Source organism: Colobus angolensis, unplaced genomic scaffold, assembly GCF_000951035.1.
Source record: "Colobus angolensis palliatus isolate OR3802 unplaced genomic scaffold, Cang.pa_1.0 Scaffold73, whole genome shotgun sequence".
NCBI classification, from domain to species: domain Eukaryota; kingdom Metazoa; phylum Chordata; class Mammalia; order Primates; family Cercopithecidae; genus Colobus; species Colobus angolensis.
Genome location: NW_012121043.1, coordinates 10,460,825 through 10,480,321, shown reverse-complemented (window position 1 = coordinate 10,480,321; position 19,497 = coordinate 10,460,825). Strand labels below are relative to the sequence as shown.

The following is a 19,497-nucleotide window of genomic DNA, read 5'->3' as shown; positions in this document are numbered from 1 at the left end:
TGGCACCATGCCCGATTAATTTTTGCATTTTTAGTAGAGATGGGGTTTCACCTTGTTGGTCAGGCTTGTCTCGAACTCCTAACCTCAGGTGATCCACCTGTCTCAGTTTCTCAAAGTGCTGGGATTAGAGGTGTGAGCCACCACGCCCGGACAAAAAAAAAAATGTGTGTTTGTTTGTGTGTAAACTGGGTTGCAATATGAACAACATTCTGGCTATGGAAAAAAAATGTTCGAAGATACTATGCAGGAAAATTAATGGAGATCTGTAGGAAAGCAAATTCTTTAGCGGCGATTAGAAAACTACAGCCTACTGAAAGCACAGCAATGATTCACAAATAGTAAATCTTTCACACTTTGGAGATTACCAGGCATTAGACTACACAAGTCAATGAATAAAACATTTGATTTGATTTCTCATTTTGCAAATTTTATTGGTTATTCAAATTAGATCTTTGCCAATTGCTTGGGCTTCTTATATTTCCTGATTGACTAGTATTTTGAACTCACTGGCACTCTGTTCTGAAGACCTATAAAAATGATATTCTCAAGTGCTCATAAGTCATTTTAATCAAAAGAATAACCTTCTACATAATCTATGATATTAGGCCCAACTTATTTCCTACCCTTTGAGGACAGCTCTTTCAATCTACTCATTACTCACTCCACACTGGGCCCTATCTCTTCTGTTTGTTTTCCCCCTGGTTCCTTGTTTTTTTCTATGAGTCTCTTCAAAACTATTAGACTGGCGCAAAAGTAATTGTAGCTTTTGACATTGAAAGTAATGGCAAAAACCACAATAACTTCTGCACCAATCTACATTACATGTATTTTTTTCCGCAGATGTTCAGTAAGTGCATCAGGATCTTTATTAACCTGCCAGCTAATGCTAACAATAGTATTATATTAACAAAAATAGTAAAGATGTTACCAGAAAAAAAAGAGGACATTCCCCAAAGGAGATAATTATGAGAACTGTCAATTATGCTATTACTTCTTTCTGTTTTATATAGACCAGTATCTCCAGTTAGACATGTAGTTACAATGTTGATCACTTTCCAAAGGCTCTGTCCCAAGATCCTAAATCAAAAGGTAAATTCAATTACTCCTTTTATGTGTCCCTGGAACCAAGAAGCTCAAATACTGCCACAACATTCTTTACTCATCCATAAATATGGATTGGTCTATTCTCCATCTTCTCTTTCTTTAGGACTTGAATACTTCAAAATATATTCAGAACTTGATGAACAGCATTTTAAATAACAAATTATTAAAAGGATGATATATGTTAACAACCATATTGAAATGGAAAGCATCTTTAACATTTTAGTTTATCAAAGGCCTGCATTTTACTACTTTGTATCTCTAGAATCACACACACCTATACGACACATTCAATGATGGTTACTCATTGTTGTTTCAGAGTTGTTTTTTTCTCACGTATAAAACTGGCATAAAACAGTACCTATTTCATAGGGTTATTTTTCAAACTAAATAGAATTAATTTATACAAAGTGCTAGGACCAATGCCTGAAACATAATGAGCATAGTAAGTATGTGCTATCTCTATAATTATTACTACTGCTGCTGCAATTGCTATGATTATAAACCTCATGTGAGAGGTCTATAGCATAAAGGGAAAGGCATGTATTAAAATGAGGCATATTTGTATTTAAACCTGACTCACTGAAGGAGAGCTATTGATGTTATGGAAGATACTGTCTTATACTTTGTAAGCTTCAGTTTCCTTATCTCTAAAAGGAGAACAACAATAAATAACTGTCAGAATTTTTAGAATTAAATTTGAAAATATAGGTAAAATAGTAGGTAAACAATATGTGTTCCTTGAATTTATTCTGCTCAACACCTCCCATTAAAGCCAAATAATAGCAATCTGTAATCATTCCTGTGCACTATGCCAGTAATTCCACAATTTCCACTAGGGAACAATGCTTTACTTTAGGTATAGAAAAACAGCCTAAACTACTTTATGTACCACTTACAGAAATGAACCCTCTTATTAACATTAAAATACAAATAGTTAATACAGATAAAGAAATGCACAACTTAAGAGTAAAGAAACATTTGAATATTTGTGAAATTGTCCTTACATTGAATTTTAAATGTTAGTTGCCATTTACTTTAACTTTCTTTTCCCATGTTTTCCTTTAAAATGACATACCCTTATTTCATCACCATTTTAGCTTTTAAAAATCCAACCCTTGATATGCCCATAATTTTAATGAACTGGTAGATTCAATCATGGTACCATTTAATAATAATATTAAATAATAATATCACAGTAGTATTCAACATTTAAATACTACTGACAAAACATTTAATTAACTTAACTGTATAAAAGTTTTTTATCACTAACATTTTCCCCATATTTTAATAACTAATCTGAACATGTCATTTTGCTAAAGTAAATTTTGATTTTATTATCTCACAACTTTCTCCTTTTCTCACAAAGTAATGTAATTTTTTTAACACACTTTTAATTTCTGTTTCAGCAACAGAAGGAGTATGAAAAAATCAAAATATACAACTTTACTCTAGATTATGTATATATTTCATACTTTGCTAGCAAACAAGAAGATTCTCTCAGTTTTCTTTTCTTTCTTAATAATACCTTATGTCCTTTAATAGGATTTTCTCTACTAAACTCTGCCATGTTGTCATTGGCCTTTGTCAAAGATTATGAAGTGGTATTCTCAAACCTTATGAAATTTAACTAAGTTGGGCTATCTGGAACTCTTCGTCTCTTAAACACAAACTGTAACTTCAAGAGCTGGAATTAATTTTGTCTTTTTGAAAACCAAAATACTAAGTAGATTCCATTTGAATGCAGGTGCTTTTTTATATGTACATTTGTGGGTACTATTGAATGGTATTTTTAATGATAATATTTACTAACAGTTGTCCAAAATCATATTTTCTACTTAAAAAATATTTTCACATGACTTAAAACTTTACCAAATAAACATTCACTTGTCATTAAGACAATTAAGTAGATATTTAAGAAAAGCAAAAAGGTAGGTATCTACAATTCATCAATATCCCCTGATATTTTGGATAGTGTTTTATCATTGTTAACAAATTATAAAGAGCAGGTCTCCAATTATACTTTAAAAAAACTGTATTTATCTAATTCTTTTGTGTGGCATGAAAATAATTTGAAAGTTGACACGCAGCTTCTGGGGTACAAGAGATCCATATATGATGAACAACATTTTTCTTAAGCTGTAATAACAGAAATTCATATTGTTAGGTGCACATTTAATATTGTTGATCATATCTCCATTACAAACCTTGCTTGAAATATAGACATTATTTTTAAAATTAACTATTATTCACATATCACATCACTTATCTTCCTTAGGTTCAATCATAATACTTGGCACAGAAATGCCCTCAATAAATGTGTATTAAATGCATTCAGGAAGGAAAGAATGAGAAAGAAAAGAGCTTAAAATCAATAGTGATTTTTTGTTATCTTTAGCTAAATTATTAATCTGGAAAACTGTCTTATTCATGGTGCTTAGATCCCTAAGATTACTCATTCATTACATACTTATTGAGTACTACTACATAAAAGATGTCAATAAACCAGACACTTTGATCTTACTACCTTATGATGCAGGTGGTAGAATCAGACACTGAGCATCTCAGCTCACAATTTAATATTTTATTATAATTATAAAATGTGCTCCGAAGGTTGAGTCAAAGTGCTAGGAAATCTGTATAAGGGGGATATGACCAGGTTTAGAAAATTAGAGAGTTTCTCTATGAAAAAATAAATAAATAACACAAAGTAAGATGAAGCAGCATTTGCAGCCACAGAGATCTTTCTTAAATGTGATTGGATTATGTCGTTCTCTTAGAATTAAATCCACATTATTTATTTATTTATTTTTGAGACAAGGTTTCATTCTGTCACCCAAGCTGGAATACAGTGGCACAATCATAGTTCGCTGCATCCTTGACCTCCCAAGCTCAAGCAATCCACCCATGTTAGCCTCTTGAGTAGCTAGTTAGGACTACAGGCATGTGTCACCATGCCTCTGAGTGTGTGTGTGGGGGGGGGGAGGGGGAGATGGGGTCTCACTATGTTGCCCGGCCTGGTCTTGAACTCCTGGCCTCAAGTGATCCTCTTGCCTTGGCCTCCCAAAGTACTGTGATTACAGGTATGAGTCACCACACCCTGCCTTAAAATCCACATTCCTTAATGGAGACTCTTTTAATTCTATCTTACACTACTTCTCCCTCAAAAACCATGCCACTAGCATATTAAACAATATTTCAATTTTTTAAGTTATTATGTTCTCTCTCTTGCTTATGGACTTGTGAATATGTCTACAGAAGGTCAGGTAGTGGCTCATGCCTGGAATCCCAACATTTTGGAAGGCCAAGGCAGGAAGATAACTTGAGTTCAGAAGTTGAAAACCAGCCTGTGCAACATAGTGAGACCTCATCACTATAAATTATTTTAAAAAAAATTAGCTGGGCATGGTGGCACACACCTGTAGTCCTAGCTACTTGGAAGGCTGAGGCAAGAAGACTGCTTAAACCCAGAAGTTCAAGATTAGGATGATCTATGATTGTGACACTCTACTCCAGCCTAGACAACAGAGTGAACCCCTTTTTCAAAACAAAAATAAAATAAAACATCTGTGCCTTTCCACTTTTTGCCTAAATCCTACCTTTCCTTTAGGTCCCCAACTAGATGCTAATTCTCCTAAGAAAGCTTTCTTAAACTCTGTGTTTGAGATAAGCACCTCCTTTATTATTTCACAGTCTCAGTATTTTTCACAGCACTGCATTTATCTCACAATATTGAAATCTCCTATTTTATTTTCAATATCTCCTGCTAGGGTATAAATCTCATGATGATATACTTGTTGTTTCACTATTGATTGGCAATTAGTTCCTGACTTACTTAGAATGTTCACCCCAGTTATTTTATTCACTTCAACATGACAGGACTCTCTATGGAGGCTACTGAAATTCAGACCACATTTACAGCATTACAAAGGGGTTATATTATATTTATATTTATTTATTGACCATTTGAACAGGATTATAAATGTAGAGTTTAGTCAAGAAAAAAAGAGAAGATTTATGCAACTGACATGGCAAATTTAAAAAGAACAGAAACTTTGAAAAGTGAATCTTGTCTTTTTTCTCATTAAGTGTACTTCATTTATTTATGAGTTTTGGGAGATGCTACTAAATAGCTTAAAGTCCATAATAAAATAATAACTAAGTACTAAAGGTTGAGTTAAAAACATGAAATACACCTATATCTTTTCTAAAAATTGACATATTTTACTAAATATTAAAAACATTTGAAGTTAAAAGTACCAATGCAAACACAAGATGCATAGAAAAGATGCAGTATCAATGTAAATAATAACACTAAGGCAATTATAAAATAATAACAGGAGAGAAATATCAAAATGAAGTTTTTTTCCTTGTAATCATCAATACGAAAAAGTCTAGAAATAGCTGCAAGACACCAGAAGAAATCCTAGTTTTCAAGTTTTCTATAATCATAATGAACAGATAACCAGAATAGTCAAAAGAAATAAAAATGAACATTCTTTTCAGTGGGGTATATAATAAATGACACCTTTAACAGCCCCTTGAACATAATAAATACACAATAAATATTAATAAATAAATAAATGACTACTCTTAAAATAGATTGAAGGAAATAATTTACTTGTGTTTAAGTAAAATCTTCAAGAAAGTGCTAAACACATCTTAAAAAGTGATATAATAGAAACCAAAGACATGCCCATTGTTTATGTTTTTTTAATTTCTGCAGATCCTTTCATTATGACGTTCCACGTTCCATAATAGTTTATCAGGAGAGAAGGACAAGTGGTTGAAGTCCTCTTTTATAAATGTCAATTTAGGGCCTCTACTTTTGTCCATTAATATCTCCTTAGAACCCAATTCCCTTCTCCATTATTCTCCATTCCCACTGAAATTCCAGAGATCATGTATCTGGAAATCAGCGTTTTGCAAACCTAAACCCAATAATCATATCCTTACAGAAACCTGTGTCCTCTCTTCATCCTTCCCCTCTACCCTTGGTCTGGTTTCTCCTATACCTCTAGTGACCAAATTCTGCACTACTGTCCCAAACTCTAGGCTTAACTTTCTAGAGAAAAGGTGACCTTAAAAACTCTACCTCTTAACCCAATGGCTGTTCTAAGCCACCTACTATGGAATTCTGCTGCTGCTATGTAGTTCCATTGACCACAATGAGCAACAAAGAAAAATATGACAAAGAACAAATGATGTGGTTGAAAATTGTGGACAAAGGTGCAGAGATACAAAGATATTCTAAATAATATACAACAGAGCACAAGGGTACATGACATGTCAGGATGTCTGAATCTGCCGTATCTGTAACACGATGAGTTCACTTGTTGGAAGAGTGTTCAAGATGCTCAACTGGTAAATAAGTGACACAAGAGGATCTTGACGCATTGCAGAGTAGGTGTTAGAGCATGAAGAATAGGGTTCCAAGAGCAAAGAAGCTGAGAACCAGGGAAGACAAAAGCCTGAACTCGGGGGAACTTACCCAAGATGGCTGACACTTGACCCACTTCACATACAGAGTTGGTCTCAGAACAGAGTGGAAATCTGAGACTGCAGGATCTGCAGAAAGAAAAGTAAAAACAAAGAGAGAGAGAGAGAGAGAGAGAAAGTAGGGGGAATGGAAGTTACCTTGTCTCCTACTTCTCTCTCTTGCAATCTGCTTAGCAATTTATTGATAAAAGAATATGGATAATTCAGTTTTTTAAAACAGGAAAAGCAAAATAACATATTTAGTAATTTACTAGGTTTCTCACTGATTTCTCAATATTATCTGTACTCAGCAGACTTACATTCAGATTTAATAGGTTTAACATAATTTTTGGAGAAAAAGTTGCCATAGTTTTGAGATTTGACATACAAATCCATATACATGAGTACACAGGAGCACATGCACATACATATACCCGCATTGTTTATGTATGTACTTACAATGTTATTTCCATTTAAAAATCTTAAATTATGAGATTCTGCAAAGTGTAGGTAATCTATGATAAAATTCATTATTCTTATAGCCAACAAGTTTACTATAGTTAAAAGATCTACAAATGGTATATTAACACCGATTTCTCTTATACCTTCAGATATTGTCACTCTTGGTGATTCCTAAAATAGTTTTAAAAAAAACCCTAATGAGAATAATTAATAGTCTCCATAAGTTTCAATCTTTTTCAAGTTACAAGCTTTTCCACAAGTGACAAAACACGAGATATTTCAGTTCAGAAACATTTATTATTCTAGAATCCAGTGTTATAGAATTGTGAGATACTTAATTTGGTCCAGATAAGATTTATAATTTTAGCTTAATTTCATATCGATTGTCTTTGCATAAACACATAATATTCCACATGATTTTTAAAAATCTATAATCAGAGGAATTCAGAAGAATTCAGGATGCCAGATGATTAAGCCAAGTGCCATGGAGTGAAAATTTCCATAATAAGACTAATAATTCTGAATATTAAAATTATAAGAATAAAAAAGTAACATTTTATATTGTATTAAAAAGAATTTTAAAACAAAATCTATAATTTCAGACCTTTTTTATAGAGAAGAAAGAACTTAAGAACTTGGTTTTTAATAGAATGAAGTCATCACAAAATATCTATAATTTGATGAAATTCTAATTGCAGTAGCAGAAGTATATCCACTGAAGAATGCACTTTGAATTCTAAAGTCATTTTTCTTTGTTCTCTTAGAAATTTTAAATAACTAGGCAATTAACATTTTAAAGCACACGTAACATGTACTCCTTTCGCATTCCTTTGGCAAAAGTCTCATAAATAGTTAATACTAGAATAGAGCACATGGCTACCATTGTTGGTTTTATGGTTTCAGGAATGTATTTGCTTTTCAGTACATACAATGGGTATCAGCATAAACAAGGGTACTAGCTTCAAGGTCCTTTATCAGAGTTGTCCATTTACAATTTTAATTTGACAGGTGAAATATAGTTTTAATTTATTTGATAGCTAATTTTCTTATTTACCAGAAGCTCATGCATATCATCATCCTGTACATCAAATTTAGAAATATTACCATTGTTAAAATTGTGACAAGTATCTATACATATCTGCTGTACCTTTTGAACAATATTTTTCAAAGAGAAGTCCATAGACTACCTAAATCAAAAGAATTCATTGTTATTAATGCAGTCTCCTTGAGAATTTTCAACAAAATGAACTTCAGCAAAAACGTTTATTGCAAAGAGTTTTCTAAACTATTTCTCTAAAATTGTTTTAAAAAATTATTAAAGTGCTATGAAGCTATGATGATAATTTGGGGTAAAAACCTCTTAATGAGCATTTTTAAAGTTTATAAGTAACAAAAACTCAACTGTCCCATAAAAATACAAATAGTCTTCTGACATTTAAACTAATATCAACTATCCCACTCCTCATTTTGTTTAACATAAAAATTACACATTTTAAGGGTGATTTTCCAAAAAAACATAACATATGAACCCTGATCTGTAGACAAAATCGCACATAAGAATTCAAATTACTTCCCAGAGCAGGGCAAGGACAATGACACCTCTTTCTCCTCAACTCCTACAACTCTTGCCTGTGCCTCTCTGCACCAGCCATTCTGGCTTCCATGTTTTGGTTGCGTACTTGCCATTCATCCGAGCTTGAAGGGCTTTGTACTAGGTTACACCTCTCCTGAGAACACTCTTCTGCAGATACCCAGATGGCTCAGAATCCATTTTCTTTAGAAGTTTGCTCAAATATTACTTTATCACGTAGACTCCCTCTACTCTGGCACCACTTCAACATAAGTCTGTCACTTTTATATCAGTATTTTATTTATTTGTTTCTTCTTAGTCCTTATCGACATATTACATTATAGTAGTTCATATACGTAATTATTTTCTTGCTCACTCTGCTAAAGTGTGAGCACCACAGAGGCAGACTTTTGTATTGTCTATTCACTTTGGAGTCTTCAATGCTTAAAAATATATCCGGCACACTGTAAATACTCAATATATGCTTGTTGAATAAATTAATACAATTTGTAGCTGGAATTCTGAAGAATCCAATGCTGTATGACCTCCAGGAGATCTTGTCAATCAGAGATCCTGGTAGGAAATTAAAAGGAAGAGGAGAAAAGACATTTTTCCCCTCTTCTGCTTCCGGCTCTGGCAACAGAAACAGAGCTAGTTCAGCAGACTCGGCAGCACAGTGCTTACTGGCTCTGGCTCCAGCAATAGGCAATGCAGTAGTAACAACTGAAATGTGGGTTCCATCAATAGCCTAGATGAGCCTAGGAAGTTCAGTCAGCCTATGGGTTCCAAGGTTCCTGCAGCATCAGGAGGTGTGTGACTCAAGGGTTACTGAAAAATGGTAAGTCAGTAATTTGAAGACCAGAAGTGGCCACAGCAGCATGCCATCATGGGGCTCTGGGTCACTGTTTTCCCTTTTGCCCCTCCAGCCAAGGAAGTAATAGTAGTTTCCAGCGGTGATAATTATATATATTCTCTCCCCCTTTTACTCCTGTATCATTCTAATACTTTGGAAAAAATTCATGTTTTAAATACCTTCTCTTTGAATTAACTAGGATGTTTCTGTTGTCCTGACTAGATAAGACTGATGATACATTGCTTTACAATTAATTTTCTGCCAAATATCTGCTCTTTTTAACAAGTGTACCTGCTCTTCATAATACAGCAATTTCATAAGATGTTAAATAATGCCAAGCAGTATCCATCGTCCTCGTCCTTTCCATGGCCTTGTCTCACCTTTCCGTTATCTTTCTTATTAGCAACATAATAGGCTGACACTGCACATTAGTAGTAAGTTTTGTGAAATTGGCATAATTACCCCCATCCTCTGCAGTAAGCCAGAATTATATCTTTAAGTTCCTGTGATTTATTTGTAAGCACAATAGTTAAAAAGTACTTTCAGGAAAATATTTAACCTTTCCATTGGTACTATACATCTCACATATTTAATAGATGTTTGACAGAATTGTCACATTAATGCATAACAACAATCATATCCAAATAGTTGATAATAACATCATTTCTGTGACTTGATTGAAGAAGAGTAGTGGCAACCTGAAAAATCTTAAGAAACATAATTATACTTGCAGGGTCTTACACAGAAAATGAAGCTGGGATCCTCTTTGTTTTCCGTGGCAACAGTAATTTTGTTACACATCCCTCTTTCCTTTTTTTACCTAACGACCAACACACCATTCTCAGCCTTTTGACAACAAAGAAGACTGCTGTTCCTTCATTTTGAATGTTATACATTATGTAATTTTATTTTTCATCCTATCTGTTATGACAAGTAAGATTTTAATAATTCTGTCCATTTCTGAAAGTTCAAACATTTTCTAAAGAATATCAACTAAAAAAAAAAAATCTTTTCCCAGATTTTCCAGTCTTTTCTCAATCCAATCCTGAATCCAATAAGTCATAGATTACCACAGTATAACCAGTTGGAAGGCATTGACAAAATGTATTTCTATGATTGTATGTATATTATACACACATGTATAGTCCCAAACATTTTGTAGATATGGTTGTTACAAAAATAAGGTTATTTTATACTTATAGTTCAAAATATATTTTTTTTCATTTATCCATGTTAATTTAAGGTACCCATGGCACAGAGCTTCAAAATCTCTTGGTTAATGAGAGTCTCATAAATTGATAAAAACCTACTGTATATTACTGAAGGCCCCATTCTCCATGAGTTTTACTCTCTATTAACAGGTTGCCCCCAAAGATGAAATGTCATAATTTATGTAACAGAAATGATATTAGCTCTTTTCTATTCCCAGGAAAATGTGTAGCTAGAACCAACACTGATCACCACTTCCTATCTAGCCATGAAATCAAGTTTAGTTTCAATATGTGGCTTGTTAGATTAATGTATTTTAGGTCAAAGATTCAGAATGAGGAAATCCATGGATATTCCAGTTGTTTCCATTTTTCATACAAAACACCGCAGATTTTGCATAATAACTACAAGACTCAGTAACGATGCCATTAATCATTTGTTCTTTCAAATGTTTCCTCCTGTCCTCTTCCTCATAACAAGCAATTCTTTGAAATCAGTCTTTGAAGGGCCATGACTGACAGAGATGAATAGGGTGCTTAATCGCATTGGCACATGCCAGAATCTATTTCTGTGGCAAAAACACTGCCTGTAAATCTTCTTATTCAGTAACATTCTGTAGATAATAAGGGATTTCCAAAATCAAACATCACTTTCCATGCTTGCTGTCACAGCCATATTTTCTGTTCCTCAAAAGCTCCCTCTGTTTCCTTTAGTATTTCCTCTAGAGTTGGCCCTCTCTATCCATGGGTGTCAGAGTGTTTTCAATGATATTCTGATGATTTTCAGTACCACTTAATTTTATTTTCAGTAATCCATGCAATTGGGAAAAAAGATATGTATGCAAGAATAATGTTTAATTCATTATATGTGAATTTTAAATTAAAGACAGTAGCTTTTACATTTTCTTTCAAATTACATATGTAGTTTCTTCCCCCTGTGGGATTTCACAAAACAGATAACACCATTTTGCATAGTCATCCCACTGCATTAGTACCTTTCTTCTCATTAGTTAAATTGCTATGAAACATTAACCATGACTAAGAGAAGTCATGTCTGATTATTACTTTATTCTGTGATGAAGCATGTGAGAGAAACAATTATTCAAATTAGCAATAAAAAGATCAGTAGGCTTATAAATAGCTAGTAGGCTCAAGTGTCCACTTTACATCTATTGTCCCAAGGTAATTACTAATAATTCCCATTTCAACCTTAAAAGGAAACAGCCTGGATAATATTTTACTTTCCCATGATTCATAGTATAGAATAAATCAAAGCCTCCCAGTAGGGAGTTTCTGTAAAATCACCAGAAATTCATAGAAAATCATTACATTTTTTCATCACTTCACAAACTTTCCAAGACCTATATAAGGGCTGTTAGAGGTCACATCTAAAGTGTGAACTAAGATTATTTCCTGAAGTTGGAAAAAAAAAAGTGTACAGATTTCCAAAATCCCTGTGTTTTTATTCTTCTCTGTATTACATTTAATAGCATGTCCTCAGATTTCACTAAAGACAGCACCCACCATGCAACAGGACTACTGCTTAAAATGAAATACTAAAAAAACAGAAGACAAAACAGTTAATTGTTTTACCAATATACAATTATTACATATTCTTTACTAATGCTATGTGTTTAACTCTCCTAAGTTTCCAAATACTTCTTGATGAGAATGAGTTTATTCAGATGTCAGGTGTCAACCTTGAAGAAAGAGACACACACTGATCAAAATTAATGACTTCATATTGAATTAGTCTACATATTTGATTGTCACATGGCTCTGTTATAAATCATAAGTAGAAATTTTATATAATTATAAAAATTAATATGCTGACCTGCAGTAGTGTTTCCCAAAACTTCATTTCCCCCTAAAACTGGTAAAAATAATGACCTTATTTTGAAATAAAGTGTTTGCACATGTAATTAAGATAATAATGAATTAGGGTACTCCCCAAGTCCAATGACTGATGTCCTTATAAGAAGGCTGTGTGAAGACACAGATACACACAGGGGCAAGATGGACATGTAAACATGGACAGAATGTAGAGTGATGCACCTATAAACCAAGGGAGGCCAAGGATTACAGGCAAACATTAGAAGCTTCAAAGGGGCAAGAAACAATTCTTTCCTAAATCTTCAAAGGGAGCTTCGTCTTGCCAATACCTTCGTTTCAGACTCCCGGCCTCTAGAAGTGTGAAGCAATAAATTCCTGTTATTTTAAGCCAATCAGTCTGTGATTATTTGTCACAACAGCCCTAGGATACTAATACATAACAAAATACATATGATATATAATAATTCCTCATTGGGTTATACTTTTAACTAGTCATAATGGGTTACTGAAATTATCTACAAATTACATTTCTTGCATATATACACAAAGATGTATTAATCATACATATTATTTAAGTAATTTATTAATGGGTAAGCACCGAGAATAAAAGAATCTTTTACAATTTTGAATGATAACTCTGACTCCCAGATCAGACGAGCGGTAGCTGGAATGAAGGAATGAGGGCAGGAAGGTAGTGCTGAGGTCGTAAAACTATCCTCCTCCATTGTTTATGCTAAGACATATTTCTTCTATTCGCTATGTTTTCCCCATTTCAATGAAAATCTAATTCTGATCCGTAGCATGGTTCCTCAAAACAATATTTAAGTCACACTACAAATACTAGAAAGTAATATAGGCAGAGTTCACTGCTTTAATATTTTTCAAATAGTTTGGATAATGAGACAACATATGCAAACGCTGCCCTTCATTTCTAGACATTGTCTCAGTTAAGGGTTAACTTTCAACTATGCATCACAGTTTTAATAGGTGTTTTCCTTGTTCAGTAATATTTGTAACAAAAGAGACAACTGCAACAACATTGATTTCTTAAAACCAAAGCAAACACTATAAAATCAATATTTTCTTGTTTCATTCTCAGGTTTTAAAATCTTTTGTTTTAAGATTTAAAGTTATGCAATAAGGGATAAAATATTTTGCCTTGATAACTCTCTGGCACTAAACAGCAGCGTTAGTCAGTTCACCAATGAGGACTACTTCATTCCCTTACACTTTCCATAATCAAAGGAAGAAATTGCCAAATTCATATATCCTGATAGGCCAAGATGTGCTGAAAATGTCTGTTACATCATTCACATTGTCAATCAACATTCTCACAGATATTTATGAATTCTGCAATGCATCTAGAAAAAAAATTTTACATAAAGAAAGTCACTAAATTGCCCTTTAATTTTAGTTAGCACCTCTCCCTCTTTATTTTGCTGTTCTCTCTATATATGTAGCTGCATTTGACTTTCTGTTTATACTTGTTAACATCTGCTCCGGGACAAATGACACATTTAGTTTTATACAGAAGGAAGAGGTGCAAAAGAGCATATTTTGAGGACATTTTGATGCAGACTGCATTTCTAAACAGAGAGTGAGTCTCTGAACAGACGACTCAGCCTAGGAATGAGAATACAGAAAGATACATTTATGATTCAATAATATCCTCTCTTCTTCCTAAATGTAAACCTGAAAAGCCAGAAGAAAAGTATAGCTTGCTTCCTGACTTTATCCAGTATGGTCAGGTGCTAGCACCTACCAAGATCTGCTTGCAAATAAATAAGAAAATAGGTTATACTTGTCATAAGAAGAAATTTGGTTTGCTAATAGACACATGGCAAGATCACTATATAGCATAAGGAACCTTGATAAACAGTATGTGTATGTATGTGTATACATATACACAGATAGATAGATATATATGTGCATATGTGTCTACCTCAAGAGAGCTATAAAACACATAAAATGAAAAGATAATTAGAATGAAATTCCAATTGAGGTTTGTAAAAACACTTTGTTAAAAGATGCATTAGCATTTATAGAGTCCTTAACAGGAAATTACAATAAAATATATTTCTAAAGATCATACTATTTTTATTACAGTAATGCTAAACTATATTTTCATAATAATTTTTCCTGAAATACTATAATAATGTTTAGGAAAATAGCTGTTTTAATTTTGTGGTAACTTTTTTAAGGACTAAGGGCAGAAGTTTCTAAAAATTTAAACAGATGGCTTACACTATTCAACTTGAATGGATAAACAACAAAATTGCAAAATGTAACAGGCATATAAAAGGCTCTCTATCCAACAGGTTAAGTGAAGAGTCTTGCTTTTTGTTATGTTGAATTTCCCATTAAGGTGATGTCGTAATTCCTTGCTTTGATGGCCCCTCTTTCCCAAGATAGGAAAATGATAAAAAGTAGTAGAATTCAAAAATCAAAATTACCTAGCCAGGATAAAAACAACAAAAGAACTCCTTAGAAGAAAAGCAACACCAATGCAATGTGATGGAGACCTGATGCCACAGGCTTGCTGAGACTTGTAGCTGGTAGTTTTAACTCTTACAGCAGGGCAAAGAACTAAAAATCATTAAAGTGAGACTAAAGACAGGGACCAGGCTTACTGCTTGAATCCAGACTTTTTACACCATTTCACTGCCCACTTTAACAGGAAAAATGAAGCTAAAAAACAAGCAAACAAAGAAGGGTGCTGTGCAGTCTGCAAACTTAGTTTGGCAATAAGGAATCAAACAGGCTGAAGAAATCCAGGTGAGGGAAGTAAGCAGATAAAACCAACATCAGAAACAGAAAGTAAGCATAAATGAAAATAACATTCCTATGTAGTCTAAAAGGATTCACAAGTGTATTTAAGATGTTAGTGATATAAATGAAAGGAAAACCTCATTTATAAAAAGAATAAAAATAAAGGTAGGGGAACAGAGTGAAATGAGGCAAAAAGGAGAGGATAGCAAAAAATAATAGAAATGTATATATACTATCATGCATTGCTTAACAACGGGGATACGTTCATTGAAAGGTGATTTCATCATTATGCAAACATCATAGAGTATACTTACACAAACCTGGATGGTAAAGCCTACTTCACACATACGTTACATGGTACAGCTTATTGCATCTAGGCTACAAATAGGTACACGGTCTTACTGTAAGATAAGATCATAATGAATTAGGTGACTCCTCAAATTCAGTGATTGGTGTCCCTAAAAGAAGGCTGTGTGAAGACACAGATATACACAGAGGAAAGATGGACATGTAGAGATGGCAGATCGAAGTAGAGATAAACCAAGGGATGCCCAGGATTACAGGCAAACAGTAGAAGCTTTAATACTTTAGGCTATTGTAACACAATGGTAAATATTTTTGTACCTAAACATAGAAATTGTACAACAACAACAACAACAAAAAACAGTAGAAAAGATAAAAAATGGGACACCTGTATAGGTCACTTACCATGAAGGGAGCTTGCATAGCTGGAGGTTGCTCTGAGTGAATCAGTGACTGAGTGGTGAGTGAATGTGAAGGCCTAGGACATTCCTGTAAGGTACTGTAGACTTTATAACTTTGTACACTTAGGCTACACTAAATTTATTTTAATTTTTTTCTTCCTTCAATAATAAATTAACTTTAGCTCACTGTAATGTTTTTAATTTACAAACTTTTAATTTTTAAACTGTTGGCTCTTTTATAAAAATACTAGTTAAAAACACAAACATGGTACAGCTGTTCAAAAATACTTCTTTCTTTACATCTTTATTCTAAAACCTTCATTTTTCTTTTACTTTTTAATTTTTTGTGAAGAACTAAGAAAAAACACAAGATTAGCTTAGGTCTGCACAGAATCAGGATCATCAATACCACTGTCTTCCACCTCGTTATCCTGTTACACTGAAAGGTCTTCGAGGGCAAAAGCAGGCATGAAGTTGACATTTCATATATTTCATACCAATGACTTCTGGAATACTTTCTGAAGAACCTGCCTGAGGCTCTTCCAGAGAAGGTGTCGCACTTTTCAGAAATTTTCCATGGTGGTTTACTTGGTTTGTTTCTTCTATTCATCGTAGATTTGCTTGTAGGTAGATAATACACCATGAACATTCTTCTCTATTAATGAAAACCTTTTGGTGTTGGGGTCCATGTTTTCAAATTTTTAGGAAGCTTGTTGAGGTTTGCAAAAGCTTCTACTAAACACTTGTGAATTTTCTGGGGGTTCTTCTTTTTATTTTCCTGCACTTTCCTTTACTTTTGTTTCTTATTCATCTATGCATTCCTATTCCGCTCATCCTTAAGCAATTTCTCAGGAACCACCTATAAGAGGTCCCCAGTGTCATCCTCATCCACGTCCACATTAAAGTTGTTTGCCATCTCAACCACAACCTTGTTGATTTTTGCATCATCTACATTCTTAGTATGTCTTTTGAAATCACGGACACATTCTTGAGTGTCTTCCTCCCTATGCCATTCATACGTGGTTGTAGCACAGCATGGACAAAGATTCTCCTCAAATTGCAGGCCTTAAAAGCTGCTATAATCCATGATCCATTGGTTGGTTCAAAAAGTTGTTTGGAGAGAGACACTTGATTTTGTTATTGAAATGAAGATCACCAATAAAAGGAGGATATGCTGGAGCATTATCAATAATAAGCACAAAATTTAAAAGTATGTTATTCCTCAAACAGTACCTCTCCATTTCGCTGGCATAGCAGCAACTCAGAAGGGCATCTTGAAAGAGAAGATGGGTCATCCATGACTTCTTATTGTTCCTGTAACACTCTGGCAGTGTGTTCTTACTGACACACTTGAAGACCCTGAGGTGTTTTCTGTGCCAGATCACAAATGAATTCAATTTGTAGCCTATAACATTGCCCATAAGCAAGACTGTTGTTCTGTCTTTAAAAGCCTTGAAACTTAGCATCGACTTGACCTCATTTTGGATGAAAGTCCTTCCATCTATTTCCAGAATAGAGAGGTTTCATCCATATTTGAGATTTTCTATGACAAGTAATTTTCCTCCACAATCTGCTTCATCTAGAGTTTCTAAAAATTCTTCAGCTGTCTTCACATCAGCATTCACAGACTTACCACTCACTTTTACATCATGCAATGAATAACAATTCTTGAATCATTTAAACAACCCAAAGCTAGCAGTAAATTGAGCATCACAGACGGGTCAAGCCTTTGCTTTCAACATAGCAAACAACCTTCTTGCTTTAGTCATAACTGTTATGGTGCTGAGAAGGCTAGACTTCTGTGTCTGATCTGCATGCTAGATCACTGCAAGTTTCTCCATATCTGATACAGGCCCTTCTCCAATTTTTGTTAGGTTTGTTGCTTTCAATGAGCAGATACTTTAACAAAAACCAAACACCACATGTCCTCACTCATAGGTGGGAATTGAACAATGAGATCACTTGGACACAGGAAGGGGAACATCACACACCAGGGCCTGTTGTGGGGTGGGGGGAGAGGGGAGGGATAGCATTAGGAGATATACCTAACTTAAATGATGAGTTAATGGGTGCAGCACACCAACATGGCACATGTATACATACGTAACAAACCTACACGTTGTGCACATGTACCCTAGAACTTAAAGTATAAAAAAAAAAACAATTCCTATCACTTTGTTCTTGTCATTCAAGACCATAGCTATGGTGGAATGAGACAGGCCTGACTGGTGGGCAATAATCATCATTAATTTCTCACCTAAACCATCCTTAATCACTTTCAATTTTGTTTCCAGGTTGGTCATTTCACATGTCCTCTTACTGAGAATATTATCTTTGGATTTTGTATGGTTAGGGGTCATAATGAAAAAACAACACAAAATTAAATCGATACAAGAGAAAATGATGTAATCAAGAGACACAATAAACATGAGATGCAAGGCATCTGCCCACATAACATGATACACTGTTTTACAGTAAACTTTTTTATAAGTAGAAATACTGATGAAAAATAATGATGAAAAATAAACCAGTAATACAGTCATTTATAATGTTCAAGTATTATGTACTGTACATAATATGTGCTATACTTTTACATGACTAGCAGCGCAGTACATTTGTTTACAGCAGCATCCCCACAAATTCAGGAGTGATGCACTGTGCTATGACGTTATGATAGCTACAACATCACAGGCAAGAGGAATTTTTCAGCTTGATTATAATCTTATAGGACCACCATCACATACATGTGGTTTTGTGGCACATGACTTACAAACACACATACATACGAACACACACATATATATAAGTTGGAATCAGCCCAGGCTAAACACTAGACTAGATAAAAAGTGATTAATAAACTGGAATATACATTGACATATGTTACTGATAATTTATCCTGGTTTACCTACAAGAAACAAAATAATTAAAAATTATGAAAGACTTGTTAAGAAATTCAGGGAACAGGGTGAAAGGTTTCAAACTTTATCTCATCCCATGAGAGACTGGAATACATGAGCAGAAAATATTTATGACTTTTCTTGAAGAGAAAAAAAGCAACCACCAAGAAAACCTCATGAGTTCTAAAATTATTTTATTTATTTATTTTTAAATTTTTTTTATTATACTTTAAGTTCTAGGGCACATGTGCACAATGTGCAGGTTTGTTACATATGTATACATGTGCCATGTTGGTGTGCTGCACCCACTAACTCGTCATTTACATTAGGTATATCTCCTAATGCTATCCCTCCCCCCTTCCCCCACCCCACAACAGGCCCTGGTGTGTGATGTTCCCCTTCCTGTGTCCAAGTGTTCTCACTGCTCAATTCCCACCTATGAGGGAGAACATGCGGTGTTTGGTTTCCTGTTTTTGCAATAGTTTGCTGAGAATGATCCATGTCCCTACAAAGGACAGCTGCATCCATGTCCCTACAAAGGACATGAACTCATCCTTTTTAATGGCTGCATAGTATTCTATGGTGCATATGTGCCACATTTTCTTAATCCAGTCTGTCATTG

The 19,497-nt window shown here is 34.0% G+C and overlaps 1 protein-coding gene across 2 annotated transcripts in view; it reads right to left on the bottom strand.

Annotated features, from left to right (window-relative positions):
* The window catches only part of EPHA6 (EPH receptor A6), a 952,571-nt gene that overhangs the window by 849,048 nt on the left and 84,026 nt on the right, over positions 1 to 19,497 (bottom strand). The gene's annotated exons all lie outside the window — the stretch shown is intronic.